Source organism: Erithacus rubecula, assembly GCF_903797595.1.
Source record: "Erithacus rubecula genome assembly, chromosome: 1".
Taxonomy (NCBI): Eukaryota; Metazoa; Chordata; class Aves; order Passeriformes; family Muscicapidae; genus Erithacus; species Erithacus rubecula.
Window position 1 is genome coordinate 7783199 of NC_136658.1, and position 19066 is coordinate 7802264.

General features: G+C 37.1%; 1 long non-coding RNA gene across 2 annotated transcripts in view; it reads left to right on the forward strand.

The window, feature by feature from the left end:
- The first annotated feature begins 2140 nt into the window (after positions 1 to 2140).
- LOC306799651 overlaps positions 2141 to 19066 on the forward strand; it is a 274779-nt gene continuing 257853 nt past the window's right edge. For both annotated transcript variants that reach the window (XR_013773651.1, XR_013773652.1), the window contains exon 1: positions 2141 to 2279. This is a non-coding gene — a long non-coding RNA (uncharacterized lncRNA). The remainder of the gene's footprint in view (positions 2280 to 19066) is intronic.

Below are 19066 nucleotides of genomic sequence, written 5' to 3' on the forward strand. Positions count from 1 at the left end.
ACTTATGGAAAAGCATGGCAGATGTTCTTTAAACTCTAGGGAAGGCTCTGTGGACCTGTACCAGGAAATTTGTACTCACACCCTGTCACTTGGAAGGAAAGGAGCCTTTTCTGCTGTCCTAAAGACAGCACACACAAGGCTAAGGGTTCTTGATATGAAGAAATATAGGCAAATAAGGAATATAAGGAATTAAGGACTTCCATAAAATTTCAGGTTTTGATTTTGGGGAGGGTGGGTATATACAATGGAATGCTAAAATTTATGTGTGCTATTCAAACCTGTTACTCAGACTTAGAACAAAGGCAGAAAATTATCCTCTATCAAAATTCTGTACTTTACACTGTATTAACATTGTGGATTCAATTAAATCTTCTGTCATTATAGTTTAATGAGCATTAATGATTTGGGATCCTGTTAAATTTGAGCACAGTTTCTCTCCTGTTTCAGGTCTGGGAAGTTTAAATCTGTTAAGCCATGTCTGTCAAACATTACAAGGAATGTTAAGGGAAGCCCACTTGCAAGATAATTTCAATAACAGGCTTTTGATTTTACAATTCAGTGACAAATCTGAAGACATGCACTGCTTAGGCCACACTGAGGGACTGCATTGTACTTTATAGTCAGTCCTTTGTTATTAACTGGTTGCTGTTTCTGGTGCCCATCATCTGTTTGCATTCCAGTGTTTGACAGATTTTTATTTCTCTTTTGTGAAATTCTCATGTGGTTTAGAGTGTGATTAATTTTGTTCTGTGATGGGATATTACCTAAGGTTCAGTGTATTTGTTAGAGATAACTTGTTCTGTGCTTTTCAGTGATGAATTCAGCAAAAGTGATTTTTACCAGGGTCTTTTGTAGGAACTGGAAATCAGACTGCAATTCCAGAAGCTCATCTTCCCCAAACTATTTTCAGTAAAATGAGAATGTATTACACAGTATAAAGAAAGTTGCTGCAGTTAATATTTTTGAGAGAGGAGAGTGATGAGGTTGTTCTAGGAGAGAAAGGAAATGGAAAACAAACGTGGAGTTATTAAATTTTCAGTTTTTTTCTTCCTAGATATGAAATTCATTCTTCAAAGCTTCTCTAAGGGAAGATTTGAATAGAAAAAGCACCCCAGTCCAAACTGGCACCTAAAGATACTAGGTATACCAAACATTTGATGTTAAGGATTCTGAAAAAGCCTTATTATATCCTGTTCTAATGCAGGATGTTTACGTACCCCTATAAATTTCAGTTCCTTGTAAAGCAGACACTAGTAATCCTCCTACATGAATTAATGAAAATTAATGTTGAATATTTTATGAAATGTACTATGAAGAGATTGCATATATTATTTCTATATAGAATGTTGGAGATTTTTAAAATTTTCTGTCTCTGAATAATACAGCAACAACAACATCTTGACAGAAAAAAAGATGCTGTTGTAGTTGCAGAAATCTGCCTGATAGCTGAATTTGACACTTTGAAATGCTGTAATTTGGACAGAAGAACAAAGAAAGGCATTAGAAATGAGATATTATTTCCCTGATAGTTTCAAGTAAAGCTTGGGAAGGGGAAGGTTGAGTGATACACCTCACAGAACAAGCATTAAGAACCATATTAATACCAAGATGTTCAACTCTCCTACTGTAACAGTGTGCCTGTGCAACACTTTTCCATTTACAGTGGCAGGAGGAGTTTATGCGCTGCATAAACCCCAATATAATCTCTTTTGCAAACTTTCAGAACAGCTTAACTGTGCCTATTGGCAGCATTTGCCAACATCTAGAGATGGCAGATAGGGATTGGGGGGGAGCAGTGATGGGGGGAAGCAGGGCGGGCAAGAGGTTGAAAGGAGGGGAAAAAATAAGTGAGGAAGAGCAGTTTGAATTGGGAAAGTGGTTGTTTCTGAAAGCCTGGTGTGAAGTGATCCATGTTCCTCCTCTGTGCTCCATCTGCCTGTCTTCCAAGTGTGGAGCTCCAGGAGCTGGGCTGAAGGAAGGCACTGTCCATCACCACAGTCCATATCTGACAACCCACAGCTGCTCATGGTTTGACCTCTCTGAGCCACTGCCCTCCCACCTGCAGCTGCTTCCAATAGCTTTGAGTTTGGACCCACACCTGAGAGGCCTGACTTGTTTGATATCAATTCCCCTCCTGCTACCTTTCTTTATGCTGCCTTTGCAGCTCTTCTCTACTCACCCCTTCCACTTTACAGAAACCATTGGGGTGTGTGGGGTGCTTTTTTCCATCCTCCTTCATCTCTGGAGGAGGGGAAGGCTGGAGTAACAGAGGTTGGAAGGTAGGTAATAAAACAAAGGAGGAAGGAATTGAAAAGGGAATATGAGAGTGTGAAAAGTAATAATAATAACAATGTCTTAATGTGTTTTAGGTATTCTTTGAGCACTATTCACTGAAGAATAAATGCAAATTTCCAGATTTTTGTTTATCTTGGTAGCACGTTTGTTTCAGAAATTGCTTAGGAGGTAGCTGGCATGAATATAACTTAATTGCAACCTGTTTGCCAGGGGAAGAATGAAGACAGAGTTACAATCAGCCAAGCTTTTCTTTTAGTGTACTTTTGTGTTGTGGCTTTTTTTATTTTTTTTTTTTTTAGGGTAAGCATTGCAGTCTTTACCTTGTCAATCACATATAATTAGTACTTTCTGTGCACAGAGAGTTTTCACTGTCATGCAGATTGATTGGGAAAAGGCATGTTCTCTAAGGCCTCAGTTGTTCTGACAAATTAAATAGTCTTGCTATTCAAGTTAGCAAGAGCAGACTGTGACACATATTACATATGTATACTTTCTGTGGTGTTTGGAAGGCTACTTTGACTTTCATGGGGTCTGGATCTGACTCGTAATGCCTGCTATCATCAACACAAGTGATCCCTTATAATAAAACAATTGGCAGTATTTGCCATCAGAAATGCCTCTTTCTATGCTATTTTCTGCCTTCTGCAGGCTATCACTCTAAATTTGTATTTAATTGGCACCTACACCCTACTGGAACTGGCATCCCACCTTGTCTGTGGGCTAAGTGCCATGCTGACAGATGGACATCAGTGCTGGTATGCTCCAGCCAGTTTTCACATTGCACATGAGTCTGAGTGGCTAAATTTTCCTTTGCAGACAGCAGATTTGAAAATCTTAAAAGGACTTTCAGGTTGAGGGAGAAAGCACCAGTGCTTTCCAGCTCCGTGGTGGGAGACTAGGAAAATATATTGCGGTAGTATGGAGCAGATATTAGCTGTGGTTAGCCAGGGCTGCTGTTCAGAGGGAGGATTATCTTCATCTCCACCCTCGATTAGCTCTCCACAGGGCTCACTCTGACTTTTCAGTGACATTATTTCCATGGCTAAGCCAAGTTTCTTGTGGAATACCTCTGCTGAATACAGAAATCCGATCCGTCCTGTGCCCTGTATAGGAGCCTGTCTATTACTTCTGCTCAATAGAAGCTTTATAAAGACAGCTTTGCAAAAGAGCATCATTCAAATGGCTATTTAACTCCTCAGTGAAGAAGGTAAGATGTTCCAGAAAAGAAAAAGAAAAGAAATCAGTAATTATGCTGTCTTATTATTCTTCAGCATTTAATACACATTTCAATACTTCCTGTTCAGCATTTCTTTCCCTTTCTTCAGGCAATTAGCTGCCAAGACATAAACATAATAAAAGCTAAACTGTACAAGAGAGGGGTTTTCAGCCTTTTGCTAATGCAAGCACAGACTTTAAATCTCACCCTGAATGCTCTTTACAGATTGACAAGGGGCACGTTATTCCAAGTCACTCTGTATTATGTGTGAAGAGTGCCCCAGCTGTGTCACTGCTGAGGTTAAAAGGTGTTAGTGCTTGCTTCTTTTAAATGAGCATAGTAAATGAAAGTGAACAATTAAGTAAGAAATTTGGCTTGCTATCTCTGCATGCTGTGTTTTATTGTGGTGTTGCCAGCTTCTCTGAATGAAAATACAAGAGCAAATTAAACAGCTTTATGAACTCGCAGGAGGAGCAGTTGTTCTAGTGGCTTTCATACAAATGTCTAATTAATTCTTGAAGTAACCCAAATTGTTCTTTTGTGATCTGTGAATGGGAATTTGTGAGGAACCTGTGCAGATGAAACTAAGTGAAAGGAGAGCTGGGATTTAATGATTAGCTGGCAGTTTGCACTTGCTGGGTCCAGAAAATTTTAGTTATCTTTCTCATTAATATTGCATTACAAAGTTAATGAAACATTTGGGTGAATATGTTATAAGTAATAAGGCATTAATGTTATTTTTCGATCAGTCAGTTATGCTAATGGGCATCTGTCATTTTTCTTTTTTTTTTTGCCAGTGTTGATTTGAATTATTTGGGCAAATGTTAAAATAAAGGTATGATGCACTTAACCCCCAAAATTAAACAAGAAAACCTATGTTTGACTAGCTGTAGTGGACTTGAATTAATTTATTAACAGAAAGACAATGTTACTTTAGGAGAAAGGTTGGCAGCTCTATAATTCTTTTTTACTTCTTTCCAATGCTTTAGGAAGTCTCAGTTTAAGTTGTTTTTGTTTCATGTCAATACCACGTGTAATGATAAAAAAAGTTCTTAAAAATTGATATAAAATATTCCTTATTCATAGCCATAACATCTTCAGAGCATTTCTTGAAATTATTGAATTATCAGAAATTATTTAAAAAATACTTACTGCAGTACTCCTATTCACTGCACCACTGCAGTATCTAATTCCTCTGGAGACAACTGAGACAACTTAGTTGAGAAATGTGGAACAGGTTTGCATTTCCATAGATCTGCAAAGCCTTATCCATCTGGCCCATAAAATGGAAGTGGCTTTTGTCAAAGCAAATCTCTCCTATTTTTTGAGGTTTAAAATAAGCCCCTCTACTCCTCAATTCTTTTCATTAGCTGTAGCAAAGACTTGCATTCTCAAAAAAAAACCAAAAAACTAGCAACAAAAAAAAAAAAAAAAAAAAAAAAACCCACCAAAATCCACTCTGAAATAATGATATAGAATAGTATTTAGCCATGATAAACATAAACAAAAAGACTTTGTAGAAAAAGAAAGGGTCTTGGAATCTTTGGGAGATAAAGACTTTTTGCTCCTACTGCACGTGTTGCTCTGGAAAAGGTCCTGATCCAGAGGAAACACCTAAATATTTCCAGAATGCAGTAAAACCCTGAATAGATAAGCTAGTGTTGTCCTGTTGGTGATCTAGAGCAGTAATCTCTGGTGATCTACAGTGGTAATTATTCATGGATTGATAGGGACAGTGTTGATTGCAGAAGTTCTGGTAGGTGGGCAGTGTCTTGGTTTGATCAGCTGTTTTCTGCTCTATAGGATTGTCCCTGGTCAAATGAATTCATACCTCACACTAGACTGGATCCAGTATGTTCAGTATAGGTTACCTGTAACCACAGCTGTAATGATAACTCTAAAAATTGCTTATTCTCTGACCCTAAATTATAGTGAATACATTCACAAGGTCATATGAAGATCAGGATTTCCTGATATGATGCATACATATTTACATCCCAGGGGAGCATTTGATTTAGTGAGAGACTTTCAAACTTAGATAAAAAGAATATGAGGGCTTGTAAACTGGAAGGTTCCGCGAAGTAAATTATATTTTAATACAAGAGAAGACTTGCTTGTATTTATCCAGCAAGAGTTGATGGGTTTTTATGGCCACATGCCTGTTGATAGTGTTCCTCTGAAAAAAAAAATTGGAGGAGGAAGAACAAGTCTGTGTTTCCTCTCTTGTGTAAACCTGTGATTAAAAATGTATATGAATAAGCATATTTGATAGATTGGCTCCAAGAGCTGAAGATGTTGACAGTATTAGGGACACTTGATGGATCATAATAATTTGACTGTGGAGGTTTTTCCAAGTTACAGAAGAGAGTGTCAGAAATACAAAATTAGTGAAGAAATGCAAAATAGTGAAGAGCACCACTTGGCTTATAAGGCATAAGCTGTGGTGTAGGGATGTGCAATCACAATTCATAGGCTGGCATGTGTAAGTTTCAAAAGAGTGTGATGCACTCTAATATAGATACATTAATAGATATACATCTATTTTATAATACATATAGTGTCTAATATAAATTTATATTTAATATAGGTAATAGCTCTTTGTCAGATCATCATTCTAGCACCACATCTGAGTTTCTGTGAGGCTGGAGCAGAGCCGTGTGCTTTGAAACAGTCAATATTAGTTCAGTCAACCTTTGCCAAGCACAGCCATATGTGGTACACCTAATTCTGCGTAACCCCTTCAGCTTTCTGTCACAGTTATTGCTAATGCACTATATTATTTTCCTGGACCCGTGGCTTGCCTGTGTGTCCCACAGGGCTGTAAGTGACAGCTCGGTAAAGACACTTAATGCCTTCCCGAGCTGCGTGTCAGCTGCCATGCACTGTTCTGCACCTTTGTTCAGTAATGGTGGTGGTGCTCCATAGCAACTCTGGCTTCCCAGCTGTGCAGGGGTCTGCCATGGGGAGGCCAACTGGGAGCTATTAGAGCCCGTGGAAAATCTCCAGGAGGGATGCAAGGTGCACAAAGCGCGGCTCAGACGCTCTGCCCGTGCGCCGCAATCAGCGCTAAGCCCTCATGAATATGCTCCAGTGCTGCCAGCAGCCTGCCTTTTGACAAAATACTCCTTCCCATTGATTGGAAACCCAGGGCAAATATTAATTTATAATGTAATCAAAGGGACAGCCCGGAGTCGCTACTGTGCATGACAACTGCAAGATTTGAGGGAGAGATTTTTCTTATGTAAATGAGAGAGTGTTAATCTGCATACAAAAGGATTTTGGAGTGAATTTAGACCAACTGCTTCTGAAAATCCCTTGGAAGAAGAGATTCCTACCCCCTTTCACTGCCTTTGAAATCTGCCCAGTGTCCCATAGAAATGTTTCTTCTCTTGTGAACAAAATGTAAAATTCAGCAAAAATCTCAAATTTGCGTTCTGCGCAATCACCCTGAAATTGCAAAATATTTTGGGGTTCTAATTAAAGAAACTAACTGATATTAGTCAATTCTTAAGATACAATCAGGCTTTTTGTTTGTCACTTGCTCTTTGTGAAGCTAAATAAGATTCATTCACAAATCCATGCTTATCATTCCTGAAAATCTTTAAGCTACACCTGAAGTGTAATAACATGCTTCATAGTAATTTAAGGCTTCAAATAAGTGACTATCTCAGTTTAAGAATTAACACTGAGAACAGCCTTTGAGGGGTTTTTCTTACCAAATCTGTGTTAGCCTTGATTGCATGAAAAATTTCTGTGAGCATTGTGATGTGATGTTTTATGATTGCAAAAATCCACAATTTGTTGGCTTGCACTGTTTGTGTGATTTCCTCTTCTGCCTGCGCCTATCAAGATTTGATTTTGTATTAGCTAGCCTTGGTGTCTGAAATCACAAATATCAAGAAAGTTAAAATCCTGACATGGAAATGCCATCTACTTCAGAGCAGTCTGTAGCTAGCATGTTGGTGATAATTGGATTATGCAGATGAAGACTTGAGAGTGTCTTCTTAATTTTAAATTTACATTTATGGTTTTAATTTTTCATTTTCTGTGGTTTGGTTTTGCTTTAAATGCATTTATTTGTGGTAACTTTTATTCAATACAGAGAAGTTTGGGATTTTTCTTCCCTAATGTTACGCTTATCTTTGGTTGCAACTCATGAGGCATATTGGGAGGAAATAGAGACTGAAGGTGAAATTGCTTTTTTGTTTATATCAGTAATAATTCATCTCTCTGGAAGATTATATCTTGTCATAACAAATGCAAAAGATTTTTTGTCATGCCCAAGAATTTTTTGTGGTTTTTGGGAGAAGTTATTTCCTATGGGAAACCCAAAAGGAACATAATATCAGTGCTTCTTGTCTGCAGCTGTGGAGGCAGAACAGTGCAGGGGCAGCTGCTTTACTGCCCCCATTTGTAGATGTGAGGTGACCTCAGTGGAAAGTGCTTCAGCCCTCCCTTTGCATTGAGAGCAGCAGGAGGGAGACAAAAACTGCCCACAGGTCCTGCCCCACTGTCCTTTAGATCCACCTGGTAAGGGAATACATTCAGATTTGTGTTGGAAGCAGATGAGCAAATTGTTTGAAAAGACAGAAATGTAGAAGTTTCCTGCTCCTCACACAGCTTTACAAAATGCCAGGAATGGCACTGTGATACCTGTGGGCTCACTGAGCTGGTGTATCCTGCACCATCCATACTGAACTCAGCAGCTGAAGGGATTTCTGTCCATAAGGAGCACCAAACTTACCAAATATATCAAATTTCATGAACCAAACCAATATATCTGTTTTAATAGCACACTTACAAAATGTAAATTAATTACTTGTATAGCACATGGACCACATTGGCAAATGCTGCAGTGGCAAAAATGATTAAAACATCAATTAAATACATTAGGGAAAAAACAATCTATACAAAATATAATGAGTGAAGATGTAGATTTGAACTAAGACTTAGCCAGGAACTGCTACAAATTGGACAGTCATACCAGAGAAGCAGTTCTGCATACCTGAATTATCCTTGTCCTTTCTTTTCCTCACTGACTAATGTGCTCAGTACTAAGCTAGAAAAGCTTATGGTTTGAAGCATTCTGACTGGTTTATGGGTTTTAGATACATACAGATATATGTATATGTATTTATTTTTCAACTGTTTCTTCCTTCTTATTTTTCAGTTATATAGCTATTGGGTGACTATGTGGGCCAATGTTATTTCAAGTATTGCCATTAGTTTGTATAAGCATAAAAATGATCCCTGTGAGCTCATCATTTCAGTATATAGTGGTTTTCTCCACTGTTTGTTACCTAGAGGATTTAAAATTTTCATCTGAGTCAAGGGAGTTTGCTGAGTGGAGATAGTTGAGAGCACAAGATTAAATGTTTTGCTGAACTGGTATTCTATGCTTATATTCACACCTACAATTCTTCCTGGGCTATGAGGGGAATAACTAACAGCTTTTAATATGTAACCCAATTTCAGAATTCTAGAACAGTAAATTTGCAGGATAATGCTTCCTGTTCCTGCAAAAGCCCTTGAACAAGGGTTTACCTTCATTTGCTTTCAGATATTCTTCATGTTCTCCATTGACTCTGCATTGTTGTGGAAAAAAAGTTTGCAGGACAAGTTCCTTAGTTCATTGTTTGGCCTGAAGTGGTTAGTGACCTTCTGCACTAGTAGTTTTGTTTTGCAAGGGCTGACATGAATTTTACTTATCTTGACATGTGCAGATTAAGGCGTTCTTTGCTTCATCACCCATGAGAAGTAGCATCCTGAGAGAAGGATATTGTGTCAGCAGGTTTAGGGACATTGGAGGTCTGAGTATCTACATAAATTTTGCCACCATTTTGTTGGGTATTTTAGAATGTCAGGGTGAGGCAGTAATATGTGACAGAGAGAAAAAAAACCCCTTTTGTTGTGAAATAGTTTACTTCAGCCACTTTGTAGGTTTCTTCTTTTTTGTCTAGGTATGGTTACTATAAAGAATATCTGATACTCTATTTCTTTGTACAGAAATGTATGATAAAGACAAAAAACTCTTCATCAGACAAAAAAAGCACCCTAAAGCAATCCAGAGTATTGATGTTTGAGATCTATGAGCTTGAACATCGGCAGAATTTGAATGTAACATTAGTTTTATGCTCATGTACTTGTAGAGTAGTTATGTTTTCATTTGAGATGGGAGTTAGGGGACTTTTTTAATACTGCTGTTTAAATTTAATGTTGTTTGCCTAAGCTGCTACATAGCAAGCTTTTTTTTTTTAATTATGGGTAGGATTTTGATATGACCTTATCACTCAGCATACGGCAATACAGATGGAGAGTGAAGTCACAGATGAGTGACAATGAGGAACCGACTGGGAATGAGCAAAGCCTTGGATATGCAGAATGGAGGAGAAAACCATCTGCTTTAACAGTTTTCTGATGCACTCCCTTGCAGGCTGGGTGTCAGATGTCTTCTGGAAGTGTTGAGAAGAACAGCTTTATTTCCTTCCAGTTTTAGATTGTACTGAATTGTTAACCAAGTGTCCACAGTGGGAAGGAATCTGCCATCCCAAGTCAGTTATCTTCAGAATGGGCTTGCACTGTTCCACTCTAACAGCTCGACCAAAATGTCAGTGGAGGGCAATGACTGTGTCCAGAGAGTTGGTGCCCCCTAAAATTTGTATTTAAGGTGAGTCATATACCTGAAAGTATCTGTATTTCTTTATTGGTGATGGACACTCAAATTAAGGTTAGGTAAAAGCCACTCTTGCCTGCTCTCAAAGAAAGGCCAGAAGATGGAGTTTTAGCAAATGTTGCCTTACTTGAAAATTTTATACATGCAGAGTTATTTTTCCAATATCTGGCTGCTGATAAGCATTTGGGTTGTTTTCCTTGTTTTGTGGTGGTGGTATGTGCTTTTGTTGCTGTTTCTTTTCAAGACTAAATAGAGCTGTGATGTTGATTAATGTATTTAGGAAATAGAATCTGCTTCAACAAAAGTATTCATTGCATAAACAACATTTTATTGAAATTAAATGTTTACTGAGGATATGTATAGATTGGACTTGGATCAAAAATTTATAATATCTCAGCAATCTGAGGAGCTGAGGCTGGAACTCACAGATTGAGACTGGGATGTGGAAAGTGAAACTTTGTGGAAAGTGTACTTTATTTTCCTACATTCAAAGACCATTTTTTGAGTGCTCTTGAGGGTAAGAGGAAAAACTTCATCAGAAAGCAGGGTAAATTTATTTGTAACAGATGTTGGAAGCCCAAGAGCTATAGCCCAGTGAGATTGGTTTTATACCCTCATCAGCTTTGCTTACTAGCCAGGATTCTTGACATGAATTCTCAATGATCAATTAGCTACTTTGTATTATTTGTTAATTTGCTCCCAAATGCTAAATCCAAACTGCTTCCTTTGCAGCTGCCACCATCTCCTACTTCCCTCCACCACATTCTGTGATATATTCAAATTATTTTGCAGCTTTGAGTGCACAGAAATATAGATGCACTGTCAAATTAATGGCATGGAGTAATATCCAGTGGCACAATGAAAGGATTAACTACAAGTTCTTTTGCTGCAGTTTGTTAGTTGTTAAGATTTCCATTTCAATCATCTCCTCATCTTCAGTTTTCCATATGTGGCACTGTACTGCTGCTAAGCCCAAGGTTGCCCAGGCATTTTAGACTGAACTTTTTATTGTAGGATAAATGGTTACTGGCTGTACCCTATGGCCACTGTGGGTGGCTATAACAGGACCAGGCCAGCCAGGGAACCCATGGTGTGAATATAGAGAGAGATGGGAATGATATCAATAATATATCAAAACCAAGAACAACACCTTTTTTTGTAACCAACTGGTTATCATATCAGCTCCCGTGAGACAACTCTTCTTTCTATTCTCTCACCCCTATAGAAAGGATGTCCTTTCTCCTAGCTAGATGTCTCCCAGGGTGTGAAGCAGAAGCTCTCTGCATCTGCAGGTCAAGCCAGCTTCCTCTCCACCCTAATTTCCATGATACTCCATTGCAGAAGAAGGCTGGTGTTTTTTACTACGTTGATTCTGTTCTTTATCAGCAGTTCACATTTATTTTTTTTTCATCCCCCTTCTTTTCCTTGTTATTCTACTTTTTGCTCCTGTATTCCACACTGGAGATCTTTCTGCATGTGATGATTATCCCATTATTCATCCCAAATAAAAGGCAGTATCGCCAGTGCTCCTGGGAAATAAAAGTAAAATCTAAATGCAGGTAATTTCCTGTTTCTCTTGCTTTTCCAAGAGCGTATAAATTCTATACCTGCCTTTCTGAGTAGAAATGTTGCAGGCAAGGGCCAGGCCTCCCTCCATTCTCCTACCACCTGCTAAGGATGATCCTCAGCTGAGAAGTGACTTTGTGGTGAACCTCACCCTCTGTGCTTTGATGTGTGGGCAGGCCAGCCCTTTATCCCATGGTACAAGAGTGCTGAAGCAGCCTATTACAGGTGGTTTCATTGCAATAAAAATCAATTTACTTTTACTGCTTTGGAGCATCCTCAATTTACCCTTAATCTCTTAATTTTCTTTCTGCACGCTTCACTTTAATTTTCTGATAGTTTTATTTATTGAAATAAGACAAGGTAGCCTGAATAGTGTCAAGGAGAAATATCAAGTTCTGAAAGAGAATTGTAAATCACAGTAGGAGGAAAAAATGGAAAGAAAGAGCTGAACTTGGTCCATATTATTTCTAATGTCACTCTCCTGACTCTTGAATACAGCAGCTAATAGATTTAGTTCACACTAGTTCATACAATACATAGAAAGCTGTCAATAGCTGTTAAAAAAATAAAAGATTGATGGTAAATGTCACCTTAAGTTCAATAGGTCAGATTCTCAGCTGGTGTAAAACAAAGCTTTGTGGATTTCCACCTGTTTAAGGTCAGGCTTAATATATTCACAAATGGCTTTCTTACATTGCTGTTTTATATAGTCAGGTAACTTTCTACTTTTTTTTTTTTCCTTCTTTATAAATTCATCTTCAATTGATGCACATCTGAAAAGCTATTAAAGATCAGCAGTGAAACAGTACAAAAATTCAGCTCTGATATTATGACTTAAATTAATTCTTAAATCAAGTCATTAATAATTTTTGAAGAGTCAGAAAAGTATTCCTTTCAGAGCTGTGACTTTATCTTAATCCATTTAGGGAAATTTTGCATGAGACCTTTGTCTTTTGTAGCTCTATCTAGATGGCCTCAGGTGTGCCATTTGACCCCTAGGTTTTTTTGGAGATGGCTCCCCCATGTTAATTTTAAACAAGTTTATGGTTCAAGCTGTTAATACTGTAGATATCTAAATTTCCTTTTTTTATTTTTTTTATTCCCCATGAGACTTTATAAGAACTGGAAATTTGTGGGGTTTTGACATTCAAGTGCACTTGAAAGGCAAAATATAAAAAGCAAGTAATTGGCCACATTTCATTAAAATATATATATTTTTAGCTTGTAGACTGCAGGGCAGTATCTGTCTCCAAGTGATTACATGTAGAAATGAGAGTGCCTCTTATTTTGCTGAATAAACTAAAGGCTATTGTTTAAATGATCTCTAATGACCTTCTAAATCTTTACTTTAGTAGCCTTCTGCTATGAATAACGACTCTGACCTTCCTGACTTCTCTCAGGGTATGAGGTGCTATCCAATATACCCAGGACCAGCAGGACTCCATCCTGAAAGGAGCCCCACTGAGAGCCTGATTTGCCCCCACACCCCTTCTTTTCCTTCTGCAGTTTAAAGTGGTAACAAGCTCTTTCCTGGAGCATTGCTCCTCATGGCGCTGTGGGATATTCCCCAGCTGCAATACTGGAAATCCTTTCACAGCAGAGTATCCCAAATTTCTTGAAGTTTTAAACTGGTCTATAATATATGGTGCATTTCCATTAAAAATAATTGTTTCAGATTAGTTTGGTAGTTTTACCACTACTAAATGTTCAGAAATTAGTTTGGTGAGTTATATCCAGTAATATAGCACTTGATACTGTGCCCTTTTATGTTACGGTATATTATTGTTAAGTTTTATGGCCTCTGAAGATAAAAACCTCTCTTACATTTCATTGGTTTTGAAATGGAATTGTAAAGTTTTAATATAAATTTTATATGGGAAATATTAGCCATTGCTGCTTGAGGTGCATGCAGAAAGAATCCTCACAGGGCCCCCTCAGAAACATTCCTTAGAAAGTATTTATCTGGGTTATAAATTGTTGAGATTTCTTGCTTTGGGTTTTTTGTTTTGCTTTATACAGGTGATGATATTTGCATTCCCATTAACGAATTCTTTGTGTAGCAGGGATTAGTCTGTGAGACTTCCATTGAAAAGCCAACAGTAGATCTTCCTTTGTGTAATCTGTCTGAAGCAGGGCAGTACAGGCATATCCTAGGCAAAGAGGTTGTTCAATAATGTCAGATGAGTCCCTGGAGCCCTGCTCTCTGTCATATTATTTTCTGCAAATGCTGACAAAAATGAAGTGAAGCATTTATTTATATTCATATGCCTATTATTATGGTAATAGAGTGGCTATTGTAGTATAAATAAGAGAATTTAAATATATGGGGTTTAAATTTAAGGCCCTTTTCCATGATTGCCTCACAATTTTTTCCCCAAAAAGGAAATGGGAGCTCAGTTGGAGTTAAGAAATAATGTGCTGATTTCTGCACTAGTAAGAAAGGTAACAGTTGTAGAGATGACAATAGTTAGACCTTTGTTGAGGGGCTGTACTGAACTGCTTCCTGCAGTTAAGTGAAATATATCCAGTAATATACAACGGGCTCTGTGCATTCAAAGGATACCTCAGACTGCCAATGTGTTGTGAAGCAGAAAGAGAACACAAGTTTTCTTCATTCCCCAGAGAAAAGCGAGTATCCATTGTGAGCTCCATTTATTGAAGTGCATTATTGCACTCATAAAATGCTTTTTGGTTATGGTTCAAACAGAGGAGAGAGTAATTTAACCCCTAGCTTGCAGGAACACCAACACACTTAGAATCTCTGTTAAAATTAAATGTTGCAACACAAAGTGGCACCTTCCTTCACTTGTAAGAGTGTCCAGACTTAATTTTAATTGCCTAGTAGACTGAAAAAGGTGCCTGCTTTATATGCCTCAGGTCAGACCCTTTGATTAATGACATAGTATTTATTTATATAAGTAGTTGCTATATATTGTTTGGGAACTCCATTTTATACTTCTTTGCAAAATCACATTGCAAAAAATAAGAGAAGTCACTAACCAGCTATTTATTTCACTTGTTTTTGTAAAAAGAAAAAAGGCAAAAGGGTGCTTTAGAATTTCTAGCCTGCTCTTGTGCTGTTTTTTATTCTACTGCTAAATCCTATATAGTCTTGCATATCCAAGGAATTAACTCTGCCACGTCCTTTAAATATGGGTAAGTGCTGTGAATCTTCCTTCCCTTTTTGCCATTCCACTTTCCTACTAGTCCATTATGCCAAGAAAGATGAATGGAAACATAGTTGGGATTTGGGGCTACTAAATGCCTGTTATTCTTTCTTAATGATAGTTTATTTTTTATGCTTCTTGCTCCTCTGTTTGGGTGTCATCCACTCTTCCTTGCTTTGAGGATTAAGTGGCTGCTACCTCTTTTATTTTTCTCCTAGTTTTCTGCATCTCTAGTGAATAAATAGTCACTTTGACAGTTTTGTGTCTTTTGATAGTGGGGTTGTAGGGTTCTTTTTGTCTCTAGTATATCTTTCTGTGATTTTTATAGTTCTACAATATCCATTGCCTCAGGGTATGTTCAGTAAAATCCTGCAGGAGTTTGTTGAGTCTTTAAGAGGTATCAGCTTGTTAATAATGTTACAGGAGTTGGAAAGCAAGAACGTGTGATATTTCTAGGACAGGTTGTTCATCCTCTGTGACATTTTGGCAGATATATTGATATATAGCTTCTTTGAACTCAGTGCTTTTCCATCAGGATGAACTCTGCTTTTCTTGTTCAATCTCAGTGCTGACAAATCTGGTGTAGGCAGTGCTACTGTATAAAAATATAGCATTAGGCTTTACATCCTTGCCTGAATTTTGAATTTTAGTCTTAAAATTATTTACAACCTGTATCTCAGCTATGTGGTACACTGTACTCATTCTTTACTGTCTTTTATGTTCTCCATTTTAAGTTTCCAGCCAGCAATTGTTCTGTCCCTGATCATGGGTGTCTGAAAGCAATGCACCAGGTGGAGTAATCCTACTGGATAATCAGGAAAATACATTTGACTTGGGGGAAAAAAAAAAAAAAAGGTAAAAGAAGGAAAAAAGGAAGAACTATTCAGTGGAAAGCAAAAGACTCAGGGGCCTTGTTAATGAGAGAATGAACGATCATGAGAGAGAGCATATTTCACTCCTAGGTCACCAGTTCAAATGCAGACTAGCTTAATAGTGTAAGTTGTTACCATCTGACAGCTGTTCCATAATCCATGAGAAATGGGGAAATTGTCACAATCCAGTTTCTCTGGCTTCTAGCTAGCCAAATGTTGGCATCCTACAGACAATCATAATTTGCACAGGGATATTAATTTGTTTTACCCTTGCAGACGCTGAAGGGGAGTAGTCAAATACCAAATGTAAAGAACACTTGAACTTTCCCATTCTTTAAATATTCCTCTGTGGACAGGGTTGAAGGATATTTGAAAGCTACTGTGAGACAGAGAGGTATCACCTCCCCCTACCATTTGCAGTGCTGAGTTACTTGGTAATTAAGAACAGCAAAGAGGCAACATAGACCTTTCTGTAACTAAGCTTTACTGGATGTTTTTAATGAGTAAATATGGATTAAAAATTCCACATCAATTTGGTACAGCAGAATACAAACTGAAAAATTTGGAAGGCAAACAGCTTTAATATTTCCTTTGAAATCACCGTCTTGAGGTGATGGTGTCAGTTTCAAGCTGTAACTTCTAAAACTTTTAGGTTATATCATTGCATGTACAAATTATTTTTAAGAGCAACATGCTTAAAAGGTGTACTATTTATATAAATACTGTGATTTTTAACAACAAATAATTGTTTTTTTACTTAGCAGTGTTTCAAATACTAAGTTAAATGTTTGTCTATATTATAAGTACCATCAGCTGACTACAAAAGAACAATTACATTGGGATTTATAGGCTTAAATTTTCATAGGCAGAAAAATTCTGGACTTGATTCTGGAAGGTTAAATAAATGTAATCAAACACCAGGAAGATAAGTCTGGGCTGGAAGTGGAGAAACAGTAGAATGAGGCATAATTTCTTTTCTTTCCTTTTCCACCCAGAAAAACCCCCTCAATATAAAGCAAAAAGAAAAAATCTGCAAAAATACCCAGGTCAATTATTACCCAACAAGGCAGAGCAAACCAAGGAAACATGTACACACATATCATCAATATTACAATTCTTGTCTGTTTTCTGTTGTTTGGCTTGTAAATAGAAGATTAAAATTTCATTGTACGGGATTCCCTTTTTAAAATTCAAAGTGAAAAATACTGTTATCTTCCCATGTCATTTTTGTTACCTGTCTTGAAGCATTTGGGAACTTGAATGTCTGTTCCATCCCTCAAACCATTGCAATATTAAATGGCCTAAATTTTGTTTTAAGCCTTCACATTTGTTTTAAATTAGGTTATTTTACCTGTTTTCTTGCAATGCCAAGCATCTGTACATCCTGGTTACTTCATCAGGCCTTGTAAGTGTTCCATGTTTTGTGAGGTTCACACTGGTACTCCAGGAGAAGTAGTTCCATGTAGGTTCATTTTGCTCTTTGCTGCATCCCGTAAAGGCTCTTCACGTTCATGCAAGCCCAACCCAGCTGCTAGGAATAGGGAAATGTAATTTTGAAGAGGTTTTGGCTGTTAGAAAACATAAATGATGCATAAAACTGCTCTGTTTGTGAGGGAAAATTATATCATCTGTTTCAAATGGCAGAGCACATCTTAGCAGCTGCTCCTTGTATGTAATTAGAAGCCAGATGTGGTAGAAACTTGGGCATTTAACAGGAGTTAACAACAGGCATTAAAAACTTTGTCAAAATTAAAAATGCTGCCAATACCTTATCAGGACTTGGAAATTAGTGATCATAAATTAAATTTGATTTAGCCATGCTGCCTTTCATTAATCACATATAATTGTTTGTATAAATGTCAACAGTTGTAGTCCCTTGGCATTTTCTTGAACTATCATAATGAAGTATTTATTTTGAAGTAGCATGTTTTTCTGCATATAATGAGAATTTTAGGGGTATTTTTGCTCCTGAAACACCTTCTTATGTGGCTTTAACACTAATGCCATTTAGTTAATTTTGGTTTTTTAGGGACATATGCTTGGAAGATCTGACTGTAATGTCTTTGGATCCAAAGACTAAAGAATTACTTCCTTAAAAATTATTGCAGTTTTCAAACTGAATATACAAACTAGATTCCCACTGTATGTATTTACGTAACAATTATTTTCTTACAATTTATAAGTGACCTAAGTTTAGTTGAAAACAGGACCTAAATTGAAAATAGCTGATGATCAGTAAATAGAAGAGTTTCTTTTTCCCAGGCATTTCTACCTAAAGTTGGAGAGAAAGAAAACTAAGCACTGTCTGCTTATTTAAGGTGGCTCTCTGATTTTACTGTTGATTACATTTTCAAGATGCAGGCAGAGTTCTTTATGATGTGATCAGTCTGATATACAGGCACCTGATGGAATTGCTGATTTGTTGTTTATTTTATTGTAATTTGAAAACAGCACAAGTGACTGCATGCTATATATTTTTTTTAATTTACCCTTTTGATTAGTTGTCATTATCATTAAAAGTGCAAATTTTTCTTTGTAGCGCAAACTTGCCAAAGAAAAAAAAGTAACAAAAGAATTAATTTCAGCTCTTTATGTGCATAGTGAAGTAGTTTTCAGGTATATCAGTTATTTTTCAGCTATCAGTTGGGGGTGGAGGATGTGTTTCAGATGTGTCTTTCTCAAATTTGTCTTGCAGCTGTGGGAATTTTTTGGCCTGTGCCTAATGTACTGAAGATTTAAATTAATTCTTCTCTTTATCAGTTGTAAGCCTGACATAATTTCATTCTTCTATTTGCCTAAACTGTTAGTAAAGGACTTTACTCAGTAAAGCTGGTTTCAAAACAAATTTTAAATATCTTTCCCTAGAATTATTAATTCTTTACTTTTTTTTTGAGTGACTTTTTTTTGCTGATGCTAAAAAAGAACTAGAAACTGAGGGTAAGTCCCTCATTCTCTTTCTGAAATTACCCAAATGGCATGTCTGTAATCATAAATAAGATGTAGGCTTTGTGGGAAGATATAAAGTCCTTTACATTTAATTATTTAAGCAAGGCTTAAAATATGAAGTTATATTTCTCCACAGTTTTTTATATAGGCAGTAATAAAATGAGCCCTGTTATATGGGAAGAGGAGAAAATACTACTGCAGCTTAATGTAAGTCAGTGATTTGTAGGTCAAATACAGCAATGAGGTGCCTAATCTTTTTTTGAAAATGAAAAACAGCTTGAAAAGAATACTGAGTCAATGCTATGCAGCAAATGCTTTTTTTTGAATAATT